This window comes from Lepidochelys olivacea, assembly GCF_965140295.1.
Source record: "Lepidochelys olivacea isolate rLepOli2 genome assembly, chromosome: 7".
Taxonomy (NCBI): Eukaryota; Metazoa; Chordata; order Testudines; family Cheloniidae; genus Lepidochelys; species Lepidochelys olivacea.
This window is the reverse complement of record NC_140417.1, coordinates 66022404-66046956: the sequence shown is the minus strand read 5'-3', so window position 1 is coordinate 66046956 and position 24553 is coordinate 66022404. Positions and strand designations below refer to the sequence as shown.

Sequence of the window (24553 nt, the reverse complement as noted above, 5' to 3'; positions counted from 1 at the left end):
AGAATGTGCATGGAACTCCTGATGGCATGACAGCTAAGATGCATAGCTCCCAGACCCAGGAATGCCAGCCAATTCCATAAGAAGATGAAGTAACAGACCAGAGTACAGCTTCAAAAATCACACGCAATATCCTATTCAGAACCTCAGAACAGGGTTTCAGCTGAGAAGGTAAGCAGCGATTCCAATGTCAGCTTGAGCTGTATGCACGCAAATAGTTACAGTGCACAGCAGACTATGACAGAGATCAATAGTTAACACACAGGAAGTTGGCTGGCCTTGTGCGGGCATTTACAGCTGTATCACAACTTCACTGTTACCGGTAGCAGCAATCTCATTTTGAATCTTCATGCTTTCAAAGAATTTCGTAAAATAAATAAATAAGCAAGCCTATAAAATTGCACCCACAATTACTTCTACAGCTAACCTACTTTTTAAAAGAAGCTGCTGTAGTTCACTCTGGAGAAAGGGAAGTGGCAGTGGAAAGGAGAAGGGATTTGTTTCAATCATATGCATTTCTGTGCATGTGCAGAGAACACAGCTACAAGCACCTAGAAGAATGAAAAATGGTGTTGGTAGTTACTGAACAGACTCACAAGCTGCTCAAAGCCAGGGAAGAAGCTACCTTTAAGAGTATGCCTCTCTGTAAGTCTCTCACAATTTCATCCCAGGATCTGAGCTAACCAGAATTCATATATATAAGATCTGAGGGGAGTTTTTATTGGATTCAGCCAGATGGCAAAAGATGGAAGGCTAAGACACCTTGGCTGAGTCTGAAACATGTTGGAATCCAGCAAGATTTTCTATTTGACCAGTTAAATCAATACCCCAGTCCTGCAACTGACTGTGTGTGGACCCACTCTAGCACTCATGCATAGCCCCATTGCCTACAATGAGGGTCCCCAAGAGGTGTGCCTGTACAGTCAGTTGTAGGATCAGGGCTTAAGGACAGTGAATCAACTATTAAAAGAGGAGTGAGAGGTGCTAGCTAGAAGGATCTGCAGACTCAGCATGGAAGCAGTGTTTGGATGTGGAGAGAGAGATCTGTGGAGTTTTCATTCCAATTGGGAAGAATTCAACTGAGACACACATACAAAATTGAAAACCCCAAGTGGTCAAAAATCATGAGGCAGGCCCCCAACAGTTCCTGGCATTGGCTTAAATATTGTAATTTTTTTAAATGGTATTATTTTTATTTACCTGGTGTTTTGAGTGCTTTGGGGACACCTAAGTCACATTTTCAACCTTTTGTCCACAACTAAGAGAGCTAGAATCTTGCCTTTTAAAATGATATATATTACTCCTGGGGGAATTCTGTGTCACTGCGTGTGCACAGAATTCATGTCTCCCGCAGATTTTTTTTGCTGCCCCACAGAAAAATTATTTCTGACGGGGAAGCAAAGGGAAGCTGCAAGAGTGTTCATGTGCCCCTCCCTGGCAGCATAGGAAGATTGGTTTGGGCACCTGGAACAGCTGGTAGAAACGTAAGTCACTGCTGGGGAGATGGGGTGGGCAGTCGTACGTGTGAGAGAGTGACACTTGGTCCCTCTTGCTCGCTGTTGCGGCACGCTTGGCATGGAGGGGGCAAGGATCGGGGTGTTTCTGAGGAGGTAGGAGTGGGGCAGGCTCTGTCTTCTCAGACAGAAGAGAATGTATACTCCTGGGGGAATTCTGCACCACCACACAGTGGAGAATTTTGCAGAAATTAACGTTTGCGCAGAATTTCCTTTCCCCCACAGAAATGGACTGCAGTGCTGCTAGCTGCCACTAGGGACCACTGGACCCATCAGAGCTCAGCTTGCATATAGAAGACACTGCCTGGGGGAGGCAGAGGGAGCTAGAGGGTTCCTGGCAGCTGCAGTTCCCAGCATGTCCTGAGGGAAAAAGAGCGTGGTGTGCAGGAAACTCCATGCAAGGCTGGGACCAAGCATTCGGTTGTTTCTCCCTCTGGATCCCTGGTCTCTGAGGGGGAGGGGTTGTGGGTGTCTGGCTCCTAGCTGGGCTTGGGGCAGGGAAACAGGAACTGGATTGTCATAGGGGTTTCTTTAACTCTCTACTCCTGCAGGAATGTGTGTGTGTGTATTGTTACAGATGTACTTGCTGACAGGTATTTTGAAATAAATTACCAAAATAATTGAAACTGCCGTGATTATGTAGTGTTATTTTGACAAATGAAATTTGCAGAATTTTAAAATATTGTGTGTGCAACATTTTTAATTTTTTGGTGCAGAATGCCCCCAGGAGTAATAATACACACACACACACACACACACACACACACACAAAGGCAAGATGAGCTTTTTACCTAATCACAGAATTCCAAGTGCTGTAAGGAAAAATAAACCCACACCAAATATCATGAGATTCATGATAAAATCGCAAGAATTGGCAACACTGCACACAAGACATTTAGGGCCAGTCTGTAGATTAAGAAATCACCTTTGAATTTCAGAGAAGAATGAATGTGTGCACAAAAGGAGTGCAAATGTTGTGGTGAACCCCTAAATTTGATGCAAATATTACATATGTACAGTAAGGAGAGTCTTTCTGTGAAGGATATGCAGGAAATTTAACCTAATAGATTTTGTTTAAAATATTACTTAAGATATTTCAAGTACTATTAGAAAGTTAGCAGCATTCCAGTTCTGGAAACTAATGTTAAAGGAATGTAAAGGAAACCCCTATGGATCTGTATAGTCAGGCAACACCATTTTAAGCATTACCATAGAATTTATGAGATAGCCACAAGACTTGAGAGTTGGACTTCTGCCATCAGATGTACATTCATAATGTAAAGCTTCTGCAGCTACCTTTATATACATAAAGTGAGGGTTTCCAAAGTTTAGAGAGCAACGGAAGGCAGTGAAACTGAGGTTAAGTTTGGTATTAAAGTGGATACCTAGATACAACTCCTAACTCAGCACTTGGCCAAACCAAAATCTCAGAGCCAAATGGTTCTGAACTTTATATGGAGCTAAATATTGTGGTGCAGACCTATGTCCCATTGCTACTATAAGTGACTGTACTCCCCACTATTCCCCTGCACAGCTCTACCAGAGTTAGGAACAGTCTAATCCTAACTAATCACATATGGCTCAAGTCATTCCCTTTATTCCAATGTAAACTGAAGATTCTACAAATTATTATTCTCTACAGCCCCTCCCCCAGCCTTTAAAAAAGATATAAATATTAAGTCTTCCATCTTTAGGATTAGGATATATGAATAAACAATCCATATAACTCTGTAGTCTTGCCATTTGTTTTGTAGGCTTCATGTTAGTTTATCCTTGTCAGCAGCCAGCTCTCTTCCAAATATAACTTCTTCGCTATTCTTTCAAATGGCTATAAATTGTAAAGCCAAGTATCTAGTTGCAACTTTGTGTGTAGCAAATGCAGCTCCATAGCTACACTAATTTAAATAGAGCTATGCTGATTTAGACAAACTGAAATTATCGCTTAGTTAACATTTGTGACTTAATCTTTGGTTTATTTTTCTTACGATCATTATTGTTATTTTGTAAGAAGTGCCATATTAACAATAATTCATGGTGTGCAATGTTGTTGTAGCTGTGTTGGTCCCAGGATATCAGAGAGACAAGGTGGGTGAGGTCATATCTTTTATTGGACCATCTTCTGTCGGTGAGAGAGACAAGCTCTGTGTAAGATTGAAAGCTTGTCTCTCTCACCAACAGAAATTGGTCCAGTAAAAGATATTGCCTCAGTACTGTACGGTGTCATTGAAAGGTGTGCAGCTATAGTTTTGATATTATTTTGGATTAAAATGTACCATTATAATAAACCCCTTGTGTAATATAAGCATAACAATAAAAACAAAGGGCCTGATTCTGTTGTTCTGCACTTTGTGAAATCATGTATACCCATGTGAAGTGAAAGAAAAGTGGGAGTAGTGATCTAGTAGTGTTTCACACCCACTCTCAATTCACTTTACACTGGTGTGCACAACACCACAAGGTGCAACGCAATGGGGTGCTCAAAAATCTTTACATCTTTTCAGAAACATCCCCTCAGTGCCAATTTCCTCAAGAATAGTCTGATCAGTCACTCCTTACCAACTAAAAGAGGGTTTCATCTGATCCACTCTGGACTATAACTGGGCTTCTTGTAGTTGTCAACATTCCTGAGCTGGGGTAACTTGTTGACATTCAAAAAAAGACTCAGATCTAGAAGAGGGTGTAACCCAGAAAAAAAATCATTTACCAGCTAACACTAACTTGTTTACCAAAAGAAAATGGCAAGATCGGATACTTCCTGCCCAATCTCGCTCTCTATATATTCAGTCTGAAACACAGTTTCCGTGATATGTGTTGATCTCCTCTTTTCTCTTTGGTTTGCCCCACAAAGCAAATATTTTTGTACAGCACATAGTTGCAGGCTTCTGAAAACAGATGCTAATGTTAAAAGATCCCATACAGGCCATTCAAAAAGCACTCCTTCCCACTTTTCCCCCCACCCATACACACTCTTCCATTAAAAGATAGAGTTTCTCAGCTTCTCAAAACATATAGGCCCTATCCTGTTTCCACTGAACTGGATGCTCAAACATCCCATCAATTTCAAGGGAGCTGGATCAGACCCACAATGATTTCCTTTGTCTGAAGACATTTAAAACACATCTATGTTTTCAAAAGCAGTTATGGCTTTAGCTGAGACCCTCAGAAAAAAAATGGACGATATTAATTGTGCTTGCTTTGCATGTTGACAATGTGGCCCTGTGAAAATCTGCACTGTGGTGGTGGTGTTGGCTTGCGTACGGTCTCACACTGGATTATATTTTGTATTGGCTTGTTTGGTTTCATTTTTATTAATATTATTATTGTCTTGCTGGAAATCAACTATTCATTTGATTCATGTCTACACCTGAAAGGACTATGATTATGATGCAAACTATCACATACTTTACTTAAACATTAGACAAACGGAGGACGGTATATCTTCACCCTCCTATTGTACATGCCCAATTAATTGCATCATGCACTCCAGTACAACGGGAATACTTCCTATGTGGTTTCTGTTAAATACCTTTGTGACAGTTTCTTGGCAAGAACTGAGGCAGAGAGGTTAACATATGTTAAGAATATGTACAGCAGGCATTCCTCGTTAGAATGTAAGTAAATAGGAAACATCGCAGCAGTAGCATTTCCTGTGCTCTAATCCAGGCAAGTTTGCATTAGAAATTTCTGAGACAGATATCAGGGATATGTTCATTCTGTAACAGAACTACACTCCCAGTTCTACAGAGGGAGATCATCTTTGTACTCTTCACCCATTCCGACCCATATTCTTACCTTTTGGCCCATAAGGCTTACTTCAGGAATGTCTAGGGTGGGAAAATAAAATTAAGGATTGGAATAGCTCAAAAGCAAGCTTCTTAAAATACAAACCTAGGTACAAACAATTTCTACTCCTACTGCTGCAATGGAAGTATAGTTCCACGTGTCATAAGCATTACTGAAAAAGCTGCTTTTCTCATTAGGCCTCCTACTCTCAGAATCAGGCCATAATAAAATTTTACAATAAATTAAGGATTGAAATATATGAGGAAGTGCATACTGTTCTTTAAATCTGTAGCAGAAAGCCAGTCAGGACAGATCTGAGGCAGACATACTACAGTGACGTATATGACAAAAGGAGACAATATAGTTTTCATGAAAACACAATTTTCTGATAAAATTCCTTGTTCAGTATTAGAAGACATAAAAGCAGAGAAAAATTTGCTTCTTATTCACCATTGTCAGACACCTAAATGGATGAGCTTGTGTTGATATATCAGGAAAATTTTTCTTCTTTAGAAATACAAAGTTGTGTGCCAAAAAGAAGAAAGAAAAACATGACACACAAGCCTTCACTTCCTTTAAAGATTGACAATGAGCTTCAACTACTCAGCAAAACAAATGTTTATTCAACAGTCCCATCTTCTGTTCTTTCAAAGTTTAATTTATATTTCAGTGATATATCTGTATATATAGTCTTCTTACCTATATTTCAATGCTTTTTTCAAGGATTTTTCTCTATATTACATTCTGATATTTTGTCCAGATAAATTTTAAGAAGTCCCCTAGTGATGGAGTTTCAAACACTTCCCTTCACATCCTACAGCCCATACCTACGGCTCTGCAAGATACAGTACAGTGGGGAAGAAGTGCAGTTGTCTTTGCCTATAGAAGAAACACATATAATACCTCCAAGGCTGTGCTGGCCTGCACACAATTGCCATGGCACTTGCTATACCCTATTCGCTACTCAGCCCTTCCCAGAGCTGTTCTGCTTCTAAAGATCAGTGCATAGTGGAGATGGAGTTATGGCTAAATCCCAGCTAGCTGGCCCCCTCCTTCCACAACCCATATATATGCAGCCCAATTAGGAATGCTTCCAGAAGTGCCATGCTTCCGTTTGTAGCACATCCAATATGTCACAGTTATTGTCACAGTTCAGGTCAACTGTACCTGTATTTCCTCCTCGTGGTCCAGCAAGCACACCCACTCAAGGCTCTCGGCTCATCAGCCATCACCTGTCTTGGGGGGAGATGCGCATTTCTCTCCCTCCTGACCAGGTATTTCCAGGTGGCAGAGTTCTCTGCCTACAGTGCGAGTTCCCCAGCAAGGCAGACTCCCCAAAGGAGGCCTGCTTTGCTTTTCTCTTCAGAGGATATAAATAGTTAAGTTAAGTTATCACCCAGCTTTTCCTAAACAAACACATTTATTCTTACAGAGAAAACATATTTAAAACAATAAAAAACTATATGCACTCGAATAAGCTTACCAGAGATCACCCCCCAGCCCCATCTCTACCAGGGATCCGGTTGGTGTCAGTCCTTCCAACCCTTCTCTAAGGATTGGGACCTTCCTCTAGGTCAGAAGGTCCCATCTGTTTGCAGGATCAGAAGGAAGGCCCTGAATCAGTTTAACCTCAGGCTGTTTATCCACAAGTCCTTTCTTTGTCCGTTGGCCCCTGGAGAATTCACTTTGAACATGTATAGCTGAAACTCCTCAAGAGCTGGTACCTTTGAAGGTGTTACAACCTGAGTGAATTTGCCTAAGCATCCCGTACTGTTCTTAGTTCTTGGAAAGACTATTCTTACCCTACCCCATGGAATTACCTGCAATCCCTGGCTCGTAGTGATACATAAACTTAATTCGGTGAGATCTCCCAAAAGACTTGGAATATCTGTCACAGTTAGTTAATAGATAAGGTGCCAAAAGATGGCAGAAGAATATGTAGCATAGTTCCTGGGTTTGGTAAGACCAATAAAACTTTCTGAGCATTGCAAATGGCTTCCTCTGTGCAGCTCTTGATGGAGATGGAGCTTCTAACAACATGCAATCGTTCACACTACAGTGTCTGTTTAATGCTTGAATGGAAGGATGGAACCTTTTGACACGGTCTCCCACAGTATTCTTGTCAGCAAGTTAAGGAAGTATGGGCTGGATGAATGCACTACAAGGTGGGTAGAAAGCTGGCTAGATTGTCGGGCTCAACAGGTAGTGATCAATGGCTCCATATCTAGTTGGCAGCCGGTATCAAGTGGAGTACCCCAAGGGTCGGTCCTGGGGCCGGTTTTGTTCAATATCTTCATAAGTGATCTGGAGGATGGTGTGGATTGCACTCTCAGCAAATTTGCGGATGATACTAAACTGGGAGCAGTGGTAGATATGCTGGAGGGGAGGGATAGGATACAGAAAGACCTAGACAAATTGGAGGATTGGGCCAAAAGAAATCTGATGAGGTTCAATAAGGATAAGTGCAGGGTCCTGCACTTAGGACGGAAGAACCCAATGCACAGCTACAGGCTAGGGACCGAATGGCTAGGCAGCAGTTCTGCGGAAAAGGACCTAGGGGTGACAGTGGACGAGAAGCTGGATATGAGTCAGCAGTGTGCCCTTGTTGCCAAGAAGGCCAATGGCATTTTGGGATGTATAAGTAGGGGCATAGCGAGCAGATCGAGGGACGTGATCGTTCCCCTCTATTCGACATTGGTGAGGCCTCATCTGGAGTACTGTGTCCAGTTTTGGGCCCCACACTACAAGAAGGATGTGGATAAATTGGAGAGTGTCCAGCGAAGGGCAACAAAAATGATTAGGGGACTGGAACACATGAGTTATGAGGAGAGGCTGAGGGAGCTGGGATTGTTTAGCCTGCAGAAGAGAAGAATATGGGGGGATTTGATAGCTGCTTTCAACTACCTGAAAGGGGGTTCCAAAGAGGATGGCTCTAGACTGTTCTCAATGGTAGCAGATGACAGAATGAGGAGTAATGGTCTCAAGTTGCAGTGGGGAAGGTTTAGATTGGATATTAGGAAAAACTTTTTCACTAAGAGGGTGGTGAAACACTGGAATGCGTTACCTAGGGAGGTGGTAGAATCTCCTTCCTTAGAGGTTTTTAAGGTCAGGCTTGACAAAGCCCTGGCTGGGATGATTTAACTGGGAATTGGTCCTGCTTTGAGCAGGGGGTTGGACTAGATGACCTTCTGGGGTCCCTTCCAACCCTGATATTCTATGATTCTATGATCCTGATCAAAAATATACTCAGGACAAGCATATAATTATTTGTGGGTTTAGATTTTGTGAGGGTCTCTTGAGGGAGAAAAAATATATTTCTACTCAGGGGAAAACCCCACATGGTCTTTTGCAGAAGAGATTAAATACATTTTTCAGCTCTCTTATTATAGGAGTTACTATCCTTGAGCAAAACAACCTCTTCAATAAAACAGATTTCTTGTTCATTCTAGGCTTCATACCAAAAGTGCAATCTAGGCAAATCATGTTCACTATGTTTTTGTGTGCCAGAAAAGCATCAAAATTTCCTAGCCCAGGCTGGGGTTGTATGGATCCATTCATAAAACAGCAGGAATATATGACAAATGTATCATAATACTCAGAAAAGAGGGTAGTTTCTTTTCCCATTTGCCAAGATCAATGCATGGTAAAACACTGACATTCCGTGTGGACATTAGTCATTTCCATAGGCTCATTCTATGGAGTAAACATTTGTCTAACTTGTTATTCTGCCTTTCCTTTCCTTTTTGCCATCTGCCTCCCTTTTCCTCATTTTTCTCTCGTTATTTTTGTATCCGTTGCAATGCTCTGGGAAGATCCCTTCCAGATTGCTGACCAGAGTTTTGGAATAGCCTCATAGAATTAATCCCAGGTTTTGAAATAGGTATAATGCATAGTCTGACTGCAATTTGATTTTTTTTTGTTTAATTTAGTCTAGTGTAAATGCTTGTGCAATGTGGGCAAAGTCAGTAGGGTGCCTGGTTTTCAAACACGCTTGTTTACACCAAGTGCCCAAACCCACATACCTGCTTTAGGCACTGGACGTGGCAATTTGAGTGCTCAAACGTGGGATATAAAAAAGTCAAATTTTCAACTTACAGCATTCTTTCAAGAAGCTCTCCCAGTAAACTGAGACACCAGACCAGATCCTCAGCGGATGTTAACTATCACAGCTCTTTAAAAGCCTATGCTGCTTTGCCATTCATTATACACCGGTTGAAGATATGGCCCTCTATGTCTATCACTCTTCATCTCCCTCGCCAGCCATCCTCCACTTTTCTTCACTTCCACATTGTTCCTTTTGTTTCCTTGTTTTTCCTCCTCCTTTTGTCATCTGTATTTAGCTTATTCTTCTGCTCTTTGTTCTTTTTTCTCCTGATGCCTGGATTAATTTGCTTCATTTCCTTGGTTTATGTCTTCCTAGTTTTGTCCCTCTGTATTTCTCTTGCCATTTGCTTTTCTCTTTCTCTCCATTCCATTTTCCCCTTGCTTCCTGCTTTTCCTCTCCATTAATCACCATTTTTCTCTAAAATCTTTTTTTTTCTTCCCACCTATTTTTTGATGGTCTTCCTATGCAAGGAATCAGTGACCAGATTGCTCCATGGTATTTCATTGGGAATATTTTAAGATATATCATTACTGGGACCTCTTTGCCAAAAACGAATTATTATAGCAGACTGTTCAAAAAGCCATCCACTGGTAAATTCAGGTTTAGACCAAATCCATTACACACAATGGTTCTGATAGCTCCCTTAGCTGACACATCCCTACCCTATACCGTAAATACAGTTTGAACACTTAACAAATTACTCACTTTATGTCGCAAAGCAGTAAAACTCTCCCAGGGACACACTGTCTCTGATGGACAGGGTGTTTTGTTGGTTGGATAATGACAGGATATAAAATAGATCGGTACAAACACAACAGAGGGCTATATTTTAACGTCGTGTCAAAGACTGGATTGTTCAGTCACAACTATTTGGCTGTGATACTGAATGGGATAATTTCTCTTTAATTCTTAATTGACTCCACTAATTGATGTTGTGATTAAATGTTGAAAAATACCATTAACTATGTTTTTTTCTGAAAGGCACTTAATAAATATCTGTTTTCTATTGTACTTCAAAGTACCGTTAAGCAAGTTGTTAACCACACAAAGGCAACTCTACAGTAAACGATATTCCTAGCACAGTTAGCATTATTGGCTTTCTAGTCTCTGGGGCTATACACTAAAGCAGTGAGAGCCTGGGAGAGCCATTTACTCACACAGAATTGCAAAGAGCCAAAAATAACCAAAGAAGGACATTTTGACACTGCTGTGATGTTTGTATCATGGCACTGCAACATGGCCACTCATGTTAATGTCGCACCATAATACTTGCAATGCAAGCATAGTGATTATTTTGTGCCATCCTGAGATTATTCAGCACCATGGTATTTATTCTCTTCTTCTTTCATTCACGGTCATCTGATCTAGTCCATCTTGTCTGCTAAGTGTCAACTGTCTCCATGTTTCTGGGAGATTAGCACCAATCAAGTACACGGACTCCACAAAACACATGAGCAGAGCCCCAGAGAGTTAGGTGGGGGCTTCAGTGTCATGGATTGAGTAGTACTACCACTGAAGTAATTTTCAGAGTCCCCATCTCCATGCAATAACTCCTTGTTTATACTGTGTAACGTTGATAAACATACATTCTACATTGTTTTATAAAGATGCGTGGAAGTCAGTATGTTAGAAATGCCGCTTTCAGCATGCTTTATTTTCAGTGAATAAATATCAGGAGGAAAGATTTGCCTCCAATAGTTCTTAAAAACCCAGTATAAATATACCTGCCTCTAACTGAGCAGAGGCCGATTTATAGCAGCTACCTATAATGTGGATTCCACATTAGCTGTAATTCCAGCAACCCTTTCTGGGACACTGGAGAAGACCTGAAGTGTCCATCTTGTGTGATTCCAAAGAAATACAATCCAGCAAAATAAGTAGACGGTTAAGGACTGTTATTCAACAAAATGGTGCAAGGTGGGACACGCTGGTTGTCCTGCAGCCTTGTAACAGGCTTCCTACTCCACTCTTTGGACCACCACCACCACCAAGTGGACACTTTCAAGTTTATAAACACCCATGTGTTATTTATTGTTCACCAGTACAGCATTGTGCAGCAACATACAACTGGAAGTAAACTTCAGCCTTAGCCCACTTTCTGGGGAAGGAGAAGGCAAGATCTTCCCGTCCTGAGATCCTGTACCCTTGGTCCCTGCCATCTTTCCCCTTTGCACCTCCTTCCTGACTTTTAACTCTTCCCACCTGATGGGCTGGTCAGTGTCCTGTCTAATTAAGCCCTTCAGCCCCAATTAAATCCACTCTGGGAGGGAAATACCCAGTATCGTAGTGACCAGAACGCTGAGTCAGCTCTGGGCTCAAGCACTCTGTCATAGGCCTATCCTCCATGCTGCCCATATGAGGAGCGGATTTTACTCCCCACACTGATCCTTCACATCCTATGCAGTAAAGGCTGAGAGCAGCATTATGGAGGTAGTTAGTGTGCAAGAGGGATGGAAGACCTTTCACTGCCCTTCCACATACTTGAAAAAACAGAGGAACAGAGAAAAACTTGGCTTTATCTTGACATCAAATTCAACTTTTACAAACTTGGCTGTCAGAGGAAAAACAACTGATAGTATCCTCACTAGCAAATACTACACAACTTGGCATTGCCTTTCTACAGCTCCTTGCCAGATTGGTGTAATGCCCCTGTGTTTGCAGTGAAATTTCTGAACATTCCTCTAGAGCTGCAGTGAATCCAGGTACTCCCTTCTCTATCCTGGTATGATCTATGGGCAGGCAAACTGGTGTACCAAAGCGATCAAAAACCTTTAGTACCACGTCAGTATGTGCATATGTCCCTTGTTTTGTTTATTTTCCTTTTGTTTTGGAGTGTAAAAGCAGATAATACTTAACATATGACCCAGCCCTTTCAACTGATGCTGCAAGAATGTTATATGGCTCATTCCCAGCTGGAGAGTGTTTGAACTAACCACACAAACTCAGTAATTAATTTCACCATGGTCTAATATATTACCACTGAGTTGAATGAGTTAGGATACCACAAGAAGGAATCCCCATTCCTCTGAGTCCTTAGTAAGGCTCATCATGTAGTAATATGAACAAATCATGTTTTTGAACAGCAGAAAACAACATTTGATAAAGCAGGAAAATAAACAACTCAGTAAGTCTTTCTGACAGGGTGTACAGGCCCCCTTGGGATTCTTTCAGGGAATGCTCTTGGGCTGGAAGAACCCTGTCCCATTTGGTACATCAGAATAAAACCCCATGAGCCATGCAATCAATGTAGTGCTTTTACAAGCCAGCGCACTTGCTGCCCAGGAAGCCAGTTACAGCTACCAGTGTATCTATACTGAACTGTGATCCAGATACTAATTGGTTTTCATAATTCTTTGGAAGCAGAACTCCTGATGAGCAGGAGGGAATTTCTCTCTCTGGTATCTGGCTAAAAAGAAAAGAGCTGAACATTAGGGCTGGTTGAGCTAGAAAAGACAGCTGGCCTCATTACATTTAAACAAGCCGAGAAGGAAGACAGAGGAGGACAAGAGGTCCTCTCTTCAGAAGCTCCTACTCTCTAGAAGCCAGGATACTGAGCTCTGAGAAGCAAGAACTTAAACTGTACATTTTACATTGTCTGATTTAGAGACTTGAAATATTGTTAACTATAGTAGGGATATATAGGCAGTGAATCTGGATGCTGCTACGTTAGATCTGGAAACACTCCCACCGGTAAATAAAACTAGAATGCCAATGAGGTACTTTCAACTTAGATTCCTGGTGAATGTTCTATCAAGCCCTGCTGACCCCAGGGACTTCCACAGTTCATTTTTAAAAATTAATTAATTAAATTATTCTCCCAGATGGTGAGCCCAGCAACTCAAACTATAATCCTCCAGACTCACACCAGCCTATTCACAATACATCAAAGCTGAGATTTCTTTTCCCCTCCCTAAAAGCATTCAAGCAAGCGGAAGAGCAAATACACTCTTTTGTCCATCAAGATACAAAACATATTAAAGGAGACATTTGAATTGCAGGGGGAAAAAATCTGCTTCTTATTATATAGCTAACAATTAAGGAGTGGGAAAAACAAATTCTGAAATGACTGCAAATTACTACTGTTGTTTATGCCATTCAAAACACATCCATTGAGTGGTAAGAACTCACATGGCATTTTATACACATACAACTATGCAGTTCCCAATGATCAAACATTTAGTGAACTATTTTTCCCCCGACAACATTCCTAAACTGTCTGATGCTCTGCAACTAAAGGTTAACTAGGCCTGCAAGGAGGCTCAGGGCAGGAAGTACATATTGCAACAGACATGTGGACCAGTAGTCAAACCATCAACAACATGATTGTTACAGTTAACTGGTTTTCATTTAGAAGTGTGTCTTTTGCTTCTGTTCCTCCCTACTGCCCCTAAGCAAGTTTGAAGACAGGCTGCTCTTTTCTTTGCAATGTGTGATAAAGATCACTTAGTAGTTAATGTGACAAAAAATGTGTGGCTTACCTTACCTGACCCTCTTTTAGATCTTTAAGAAAGAGTAATGCTGGAAATATAGCTCTTGCTGCCACTGAGAATGAAGCTTTTGCCCACACACGGCTCTGCTGTGAAATAGAGAGATCAAAGAATTACACACACACTTCAACAGAACTCACATAACTGCAAGAGGTAACATACTGAAAGGACTATGGATTCCAATAGCTTCAACCCAACATCTACGCATCTCGTGACTCTGCTACCTACTTAATCCACTCTGCTCACCCACTGAATATTCTGCTCATATCAAGTATTGTCATTAAAATATATGTAGCTTGCGTGATGTCTTAACAAGACATAATTGTTATCAGAAAGCTCCTTTACTCAGTTAATTTTTCTGGTTACATTGTAGCATCAACATTTATGCAATTCTGTTATAGTCAGCCCCTTACTGCTATTGTGAATTCCCTCCGCCCAGAAGGATGGTGGTCATTTGTACCTTGATAGTTCCATTGGCAGAAAAGTATCTTAAAGATACCTATACCTGATAAGATTTCTACAGCATCTTTGTGAAGGAAAATGCATCTTTTGAGACATTTTACAAAATCGCTCTGGCAGAAAAAGAAAAAAAAAAAGCTGCTCCCTAAGTCTCTGCTAAACACAATGACCAAGGCAAAGTTCAGTGGAGGGGTATATGCATGGGACAGGTGATGCCTTTAGGGATGCCCCATTGACATGTTATGACGTTTTGGCCCCAAAGTATATTTAGAAGAGAGAGAGATTATTCCAGGAGATGGGGCTTTAAGAAAAGCACCAGATTTTACAAGACATGTGTCAAGGTTCCTCCCCCACTCTGAACTCTAGGGTACAGATGTGGGGACCTGCATGAAAAAACCCTCCTAAGCTTATCTTTACCAGCTTAGGTCAAAACTTCCCCAAGGTACAAAATATTCCCCCCGTTGTCCTTGGACTGGCCGCTACCACCACCAAACTAATACTGGTTACTGGGGAAGAGCTGTTTGGACGCGTCTTTCCCCCCAAAATACTTCCCAAAACCCTGCACCCCACTTCCTGGACAAGGTTTGGTAAAAAGCCTCACCAATTTGCCTAGGTGACTACAGACCCAGACCCTTGGATCTTAAGAACAATGAACAATCCTCCCAACACTTGCACCCCCCTTTCCTGGGAAATGGTGGATAAAAAGCCTCACCAATTTGCATAGGTGACCACAGACCCAAACCCTTGGATCTGAGAACAATGAAAAGGCATTCAGTTTTCTTACAAGAAGACTTTTAATAAAAATAGAAGTAAATAGAAATAAAGAAATCCCCCCTGTAAAATCAGGATGGTAGATATCTTACAGGGTAATTAGATTCAAAAACATAGAGAACCCCTCTAGGCAAAACCTTAAGTTACAAAAAAGATACACAGACAGAAATAGTTATTCTATTCAGCACAATTCTTTTCTCAGCCATTTAAAGAAATCATAATCTAACACATACCTAGCTAGATTACTTACTAAAAGTTCTAAGGCTCCATTCCTGGTCTATCCCTGGCAGAAACCAGCATACAGACACAGACCCTTTGTTTCTCTCCCTCCTCCCAGCTTTTGAAAGTATCTTGTCTCCTCATTGGTCATTTTGGTCAGGTGCCAGCGAGGTTACCTTTAGCTTCTTAACCCTTTACAGGTGAGAGGAGCTTTCCCCTGGCCAGGAGGGATTTCAAAGGGGTTTACCCTTCCCTTTATATTTATGACAACATGGGATAAAATTGCAAGACTTAGCAACACAAGTTCTAACACAACTGTAATATAAACAATGTCATACTCACAGTCACTAGTCCAATGCCTTGATTTTTTTTTCCAAACCTTTGATTCTGCTCACCTCTACACTTGTCCCTGATTCCATCCTGAGCCTAGATCTAGTCTTGTTATAGTTAGGTCCCAAATTGTCCCCCCACCTCTCCACATTGCTGTTCATTAAGCCTTTTTCAACACAAAAGCATCCAGAGCTAAAGCCCTAAATCACTATGAATTTCCAGTGTGTATGAAAACATATTGGGCCAGATTCTCTGCCGGTGTAAACTAGCGCTCTCCATTATTTCTTTAGTAACTAAGGCAAGCCACTTTAATTAACAGGGCCACCCTAAAGCTTGTGTCTGTTCTCCAAGTCACATGCTGTTTTATTTATTAGACAAATTGTTCATGTTCATGACTATAGATTTTAAACAGATTTCTAGTGAAAATTACCACACTTCCATATGTACTTCATCAATTCTGAATTTTACTACTACTAATTTTCTATACAGCACATGCCAGTTCCCTGAGTTACAAATACAGGTGGTTAATACCTGGGTAATTGTATTTACCCAGCTCACGTGTGTGTTTTGAGGATTAGCCACAGTACTTTTAGCCAGGCCAGAAGTGAAGTGCTTCTTCTAGAATTTCCAAGCCAGACATTAAAAATGCACCCAGCAGTAGTGCTGGTACCATATACTCCATGTGACATATTTGTGGGTAGAAACATCTTCCACCAATGTAAACTATGGAGTCAATAGCATTTAGGTGACACATATTCCAAAGCCTTTTCTAGTGAACAGCACTCCTGTTCATGTCATACTCTCCAACGACCTGATCCTGTCAGCTTTTATGTACATGCTTAACTCTAAGCATAAGAGTAGTCCCACTGATTTAAAATTAAGCATGTGCATAAGTACAGGATTCAAAGCCCAGTGAAGGCAGTGGAGTGACTCCCATTGATTTCAATAGGCTTTGGATCAAGCCGTAAGAGAGCTGGAAATAAAAAAATAACAAACCTCTTTATCCTAAAATATTTTGCTAAATCACACTAGAACTGTGTATGCCTTCACCATGCAGATGCTCACCTCTTCCCCCCATACCAGCAACATTAGCACTGCTATAGCAATCCTTTCGCTACTCTGCTCGACCTTTCAAAGGAAGAAAGCTTCCAATAATTGAATGTTTAATTCTCAAGTGGTACATTTCAATTATCTGCAGGGATCTGAAAGGAAAACCAAGGGCTTAATGAGTGGACAGCTAGAATTTCAAGGCGCAGGTCATTTTTCAATCATCCGTGTCTTGACATGCTGTCCTAATCAGAAATGTGTGGAATTGATGTAGACATATCTAAAACGTATCTTTACTGTCAGGAGATTGAAAAACAATATTCTATTTCCCTGAAGGGATTTTCCCAACCCTGCTTCTTGTTTTGTACCTGAAATATGGGGCAGAGTCCTGTTTTAAAAATCAGAATGGAGATCCTTGCTAGCAGATATTTCAGCAAAAATCAGAAGGAAATGCTTTGCCAACGTAGGCAGTAGGTCTTCAGGGATTTTTCAAGACTGTGCTGACAAAAGCAAAACATATGCTCATTCAGGACAATTTGTACTTCACAAACATTTAGCAGCTAGTACAGAGGAATACAAATAGAGACAACAGTGTGCGCATATTAAACCAGAGCTCCCTGTTTCACCCTTATTCAATAGATACCTGCGTCTTTGTTCCCATTCTTCAAAAATCTGCACAATCCTAACCTTTGGTGCCATTTATTTCACGGTCCAGTTTTGTTTTACTGGTACTTTTATAAGCAGCTATTTTCTTTTTCAGTTACAGGAAAGACAACAATGAAGACAAGAGCAGAAAAGAGAATTCACTGAAGCTACAAGTGAGTAATAAGAGAATAAGAAGATTTATGGATGAAGGATTTCAGTAAAGGAGAATTTACAGAAAAAAAACAAATATTCCTACATTGGCTAATAACACCTATAAGAACATAAGAACGGCACTACTGGGTCAGACCAAAGGTCCATCTAGTCCAGTATCCTGTCTTCCGACAGCAGCCAGTGCCAGGTGTCCCAGAGGGAATGAACAGAACAGGTAATCATCAAGTGATCCATCCCCTGTTGCTCATTCCCAGGTTCTGGCAAACGGAGGCTAGGAACACCATTCCTGCCCATCCTGCCCAATAGCCATAGATCGACCTATCCTCCATGAATTTATCTAGTTCTTTTTTGAACCCTGTTATGGTCTTGGCCTTCACAACATCCTCTGACAAGGTGTTCCACAGATTGACTGTGCATCATGTGAAGAAATACTTCCTTTTATTTGTTTTAAACCTGCTGCCTATTAATTTCATTTGGTGACCCTTAGTTCTTGTGTTATGAGAAGTAGTAAACAACACTTCCTTATCTACTTTCTCTACACCAGTCATGATTTTATAGACCTCAATCATACCTCCCCTTAGCCGTCCCTTTTCCAAGCTGAAAAGTCCCAGTCTTATTAATCTCTCCTCATACAGAAATTGTTCCATACGCCTAATCATTTTTGTTGCCCTTTTCTGAATCTTTTCCAATTCCAATATTTATTTTTTGAGATGGGGCGACCACATCTGCACACAGTATTCAAGATGTGGGCGTACCATGGATTTATATAGAGGCAACATGATATTTTCTGTCCTATTATCTATCCCTTTCTTAATGATTCCCAACATTCTGTTCACCTTTTTGACTGCCACTGCACATTGAGTGGATGTTTTCAGAGAACTATCGACAATGACTCCAAGATCTCTTTCTTGCGTGGTAAATCTAATCTTGAGTGGTAACAGCATGAAATCACAGCATGCTGAAAACAACATTTATTGAAATGAAAGAGAAAACAAAAGTAAACTAGAGAAAGATGAATGTATATAATAAGTATAAACAAAAGAAATTAAGTTGTACCTCCTAAGATGGGGCAGAAGACAAACAGCTGTCACCTGGTAATATCTGAGGATTCCTAAAATATACACACCCCTGGGCACCCTGAAATGCTGGGTGGAGTTGCCTCTGGAGACAGATAGTTAGAAGTGACACCACTTATGACGTACCCCCGGCCACCACTGTTGTTCTGGAAGGGACTCTCAGATACATGTTCCTTGTTAACAGAGGATGCCTTTGGGCCCCATGAAAAGGAGTAAACTGAGATTTTCTTTTTTCAAAACTAAGTTTCTAGAATTTTACCTTTCAAAGATAGCCTTGAAAACAAACAGAATGCTAGGTTAGACTGGAACAAGCAGCTGCATTCCTGCAGCAGGAGTCCGAGAAGAATCTACAGTTCCCTCCCCCTCCTTTTATATAAAATTAGAGTTAAGTTTGCTGCGTATCCCAAATGATCATCTTTCAAGTCCTTGCCCCCTTCCCCCCACCAAATATCCTCAGGACAGTCCCATGCAAACTGGTGTGATGACAGTAGACAAGATGGAAGTTAACCCATATATGCTGAGGTTAACTTTCATATTCCTAGCCCTCTCAGGGACTAGAATTGAGTGAGCTGGTGCTCACCTCCCGCAGCTCTCACAATAGTGGCACTTGCTGCAAAGGAAACAACCATTTTATGTTCTCACCTGGGAGAGCACCAGGTAGTCCCGGTTGGCCATACCAGCAGTGCATCAGGAGGAGAAGCTGGGCCAACCTGGTGCTGCAACTGAGTGAGAGTCCTGCAACCATTGTAGCCTGACTCTGGCCCAGTGACCAGGCCTACCCCAGAGACCTACTCCATCAGCCAGCAATCAGAGGAGATCCACTCTTTTAGTCAACCCACACAAACCCAAGCTGGAGAGACCCATCTACTTCAGGAACCAAAGGGGTCACATTTCCCATCCAGACTGCAGAAAGGACTCTCTTAGCCATATAACCAACTACAAAAGAGACAAAGTCTGTGAGACAACAGACCTCCCACCCCTTCTGAGGGTGTGATGGGCAGTTCCAGATAACTAAGAAGGGGAGCCACCTAGAGGATCCTCCAGGATGGGCTGAGGGAAGCACGGTGGATGAAGAGGTACTGGGCTGAGGTGGGTGATTTTGGGGAGGAAACAGAATAGAACGTATATAAAGGGGGATATAGAACTGATAATTATTTGGGATCAATACATTTGGTGGCCGGGGATATAGTACCAACTGGGGCACTGGGGGAAAAAAACTATTTTACTCAAGACACGTCATGTGCTTTGCCTAATGATGTAGTCATCATCGTGTTCTCATTACACCTTTGGCGTTTAGGACGGTGATGAAGCTCCTCCACTTCTGTCTGTTTCTGGCAAGTCTTTCAATGGGTCTCCAGCTGTGCCCCAGGTTTTTCAGCTTGGCTTCCACAGCTCTTCACCATGCTGTTTTTGGGCGGCGTCATTTTCACTTGCCTTCAAGTATCCATCTTATTGCTATTCTGGTGATAGAATCAGTTTCCATCCAAAGCACATGGCCCATCCATCTCCAGCGCCTCCTATCAATGACGGTGCTCAGATCCTCTTGGCTGCATTCTGTCAATAGATCTTGGTTTGAGACTGTTCTGAGCCAAAAGATACGGAGGATTTTTCTGAGGCAGGTTGTATGGAATGAAGACAGTTTGGACAAGTCATACTTTCTAATTCCCCAGCATTCTGCACTGTAAAGTAATGTTGAAAGTACGCAGCTCTGATAAATCTTGAGTTTGGTTTTGGTGGTGTATTTTGATGATTTCCAGACAGTATTTAAGCTCCTGAAGGTGTTCCTGGCTTTATTGATTTTGTTCCAGATGTCCTGGCTTGTTCCACCATCCGGGCTGATGGTGCTGCCCATGTATGTGAATGTTTCTACATTGGTGAGAACATAATCCTCTATCCGTACTGGTGATGGTGAGGCAATATTAAAGGTCATGATATCTGTCTTATTGCGATTGATTTTCAGTCCAATTTGCTGGTTGAATGTGTTGAGTCAAGTTGTTTTTTCTTGTATATGGTGTTGGGTATGTGATAGGAGTTTGCCATTGACTGGGTAATGCAGTGTACAACAGAAGACATGCCAACAGGCATTAAATGGACACCCTTTCATCCTTGAAGACCTGGACTTCGCAGATGATCTCGCTCTCCTATCACATACCCAACACTATATACAAGAAAAAACAACTGATGTGGTGCCTCTTGTTAAATTTTTGGCAGAACATCACTTCTGCCAACTTTTTGATGTCTACTGACTGTGCCCCAAAGAATGTGACTGATCACCTACCCCACCTCTCACAGCTGCAACACCTTTTTTGAGAAGCACTGCTTTCATTGGCAGTACATTTCAGGAGAAGCAAAATTCTAGCGACACCCACAGTTCTGAAGGACAGGAGTGCAACAAAATAGCTGCCCCACCCAAATTGTTCTGAGCCTTTGGTCCCATCAGGACTAGCTGATGTACCTTGATTTCCCTGCTTTTATTCTTTCCTGGTTTGTTATGAACTTCTAAAGTTACAGCCATAGTAAAAAAAGAAAAGAAAAAGGCAGACAAAAGTGAACAGCACACCCTCTCATTAAATAACTGCTGGGTGAAACAGGATGGGATCTGATTTTTTAGAATACCAGAACAGACACAGACTGTGATATATTCAGGGACAGTCTTCAAGAGCTTAATGTTACTGATGCCGTGCTTCCCAGAAAAAGCAATTATCCAAATGTTAAAAAACATAAAAACCCGTGAACAGTTATTAAACAAGGAAGTACAAAGGGCTTACCCATATGAGTAACCATGCACATAAAGTACACAGGGGATTGTTAATTGGATACACAGCCTTGCACTGTGAGGTCGCTGGTGGGAATCCAGCTTGGGTCGGCCATTGCCAAAAGCCATTACCAGCGATGGAGCCATTTGATGGCTGCTTGGTGGAGTATGTGGAATGAGTAGATGATTACATCCTGACCCACATCATAATTCACACACACATACACACACACTATAACTGGCACCTGTCAGTCTCAATGGAGAAACCAAGGATGGAATGGACATAGAGACTTAATTTCCCTCAGCTCTAAAATGGATCCCTCCAGCTCAGTGGTGAGAAGATCATTGGTGAAGTAGCAGGAAAAAGATGGTAGCACTTAAAATACCAGTGCTGAACTATGCTGAGAGTGATAGCATCAGACCCCAGGGCTGCCACCCAGTCACCTACCACTAGCATTATATTCACTAAAAGGGAGGAAGAGCAACTAGAAATATTAACAGTCTATGCAGTGAGGAGAGACCAAAGGCAAACTGTTTTAGGCTACAGTTACAAGCCAGGGCTGAAAGCTTCCTTCAAAAGAGTGGGAGGTGGGGTGGGGAATTTACGTAAATGAATGGAGAGCAGTGATTTTTCCATCTGCCCCTTAGCAAGGGTTTGCAACAGTGAGACAGTTTTGCAATTAACCCACAGAAGGGAAATATTGTCTCACTCCCTTTATTTTTGAGTAAATATTAATAACTTTAGCGTTGACAAAGTCAGGTGAAACTAAAAACTGCCTCAGAGGCAAAGCATGCCAAATGGAAATGCTCAGTTATTTAATAATCTCCCCACTGATTTTGTCCTAAAATAGGCTATGACTCTGGAAGTGCAGGGATTTTGCAACGCCAGACTGGGGAGTTGGAGGTGGAACCCACTGTGCGTTCTATTTAACACTTTTTTAAAAAGGGAGTGGGGTTAGAATCGGTTTGTTGTTTTTGCATGTGGAAATATCAGCCAAGTGTCTCAGGTAGCAGAAGTCAAATGCAGAGCCAACACGGTAGGTTTCCAAGCTTTACAGGAACACTCAGACAGAGGAGGAAGATGGCTTAGAAACCAGTCAAAATCGGTACATTGACTAAGGGAGGAGGGCTAAGAAAACATAGGCAGTGATGCTTTAAGATCTCTCATTCTCCTGGCAGACCCAACAGTCAGCCCACTGGGCAGAGTCGCTCTTCAGACTGAGTGCTCAACTATTTCTCGTATTAGTTCAAAGAACAACAGCTGTGCAAATCTTCTCCAACCAAAAACCAAAAGGTGCAAAATTAGACTTTTAGCCATTTTTATTACCAGGTGGGGGGAAACGAGTGGCCATAAGCCTAAGGACAGCTCACCACCAACATCCATGAAGACTGGCGGAAAGAAGCAGGTTTCCCAAGGGAATCTATAGGCGTAGCCATTGATGATCCTCAGTGCATTCATCCCACCATCCTCAGCATATTATGGCTTCTCCTCCATTGAGCCTAAAAGTTTGGCTACCTATCCACACAATCACCCCCTCCAAACAGGACGGGTTTTCTCCTACTACTTCTTGTCTTCGTGAAGTAAGACAGTATACATCTTCTGGAGCCAGATTTATTCAGGCTGTAACCAATGCTGGACAGAGGGAGGTGGTCTGCGCATCTCCCGTTCAGGGGCTGCAAGGGTCTGTTTTAGCTACTGGCATAGGCCAGGGCAACCCTAAGATTTGCCTCTGTCAGTGGCTCCTCTGGACCTTTGCAGGGACAGTGATTCCCTGGAATGTTCCCTGCTTCCCCAGCTCCACCCTCTGCTTCTTCTGGCCTGCCCTCAGGCCCACTCCATATCAGACCCACCTCAGAACACTTCCTTCACTGGGGACCCCTGCAGAGGTGGTGCAGAGCCAGCTCTGTGCCAGGCATAAAGGGCCCCTGAGCCAGCCAGTGCTATTGCTATTCACTGGGATGGAGGCTAATTCCTGTCCTGTGCCCATTTTCAACTAGTCTAGCTGGCAGGGCACCAATGAACAGAGCCCCTCTCTGGTATCTCTGCAGAGTAGCCTGTAGGCCTTTGTGCCCACTAATAACAAGATATTATACTGCTGAGCCCAGACACCATGTTTCAAGTCTTTGGGGGCTATATTAGGCCGCACTAATACCCTATTATGTATTAGATAATTAAATTAAGTTAAATTCATATGTAACAAGTAGTGAAAGTTATATGTAACCTGCACCAACACACTGTACCTCTCCATCCCCCTCTAGTGGCTGGCTCTTACAGAGGTTTGAGTCTATATAGTCTTTGAGCTAACAGGCGATTCTTTTTGCCCAGTGTTTAGATCAAGAAATCCCAGGTTTGATCCCCACTGCCAACAACCCAGCCAGATATATATAAAATCACACCACAATACCAATGAAATCCATTATTCATGACTGACATATTCCAAACATTCATTTCCCATTAGTTGAGGAATATACTTGTGCTCAAATCAGTCAGAAGTCAATTCCCCTTGAGTGGCACAAGACATTATATCAATGATTTAATGAGACATTTTCTATACACACTAGCTTTGCATCTAATGAGCATCTCTGCTTAAAGAAACAATTGGAGCACTATCAAGATGTCAGTGTATATACATACTCTTTCTAAAGCCAGTTTAGGGACTGTAAAAGATACAGAACGGATGATATTGAAAAATATTGCCCATACAGTGATAATGTAGTACCTGGGATGATCGTGCAAGCTTCTCCCCACAAACCATACCATGTTGGTTCTGTTCTGACCAGGTGGGAGAATTATGTTCAGCTACCACGGCTTTTCATTTCTTAGCTTCAGTGTTAAGAATGCCACTGAAGATGCCAGATGTAGCGGTTTCATGTGATTTCTCTTGATGTTTGAATTTGAAATGATTCAGCTTTCTTCACAGAGGCTGCTGGAAGAGCCATCAGATAATATCAGCCAAGCAGATGGCTGAACCAGTGATCAGGAGATGAAAGGCTCTATATTACACAACCAATTCCTGAGCCACACAGGCCCCCACATACGTTTGTTTTAAACATCCATTCATTTTGTTAGAATTCCACCCCTTACTAGGACCATTTCTGCCTATATGGTATTATAGCATCATGATGTGTGGGATATGATTAGGGAACACATCACCCTGTAATCTAGAGCACTCTAGGAACCAATGTAACAGATA

General features: G+C 41.9%; 1 long non-coding RNA gene across 1 annotated transcript; it reads left to right on the top strand.

Moving 5' to 3' along the window:
- On the top strand, positions 1-20498 carry LOC311524102. Its single transcript, XR_014712482.1, has 3 exons — positions 1-168; positions 17473-17742; positions 20413-20498. It is a non-coding gene; the product is annotated as an uncharacterized lncRNA (long non-coding RNA).
- The last annotated feature ends 4055 nt before the right edge of the window (positions 20499-24553 follow it).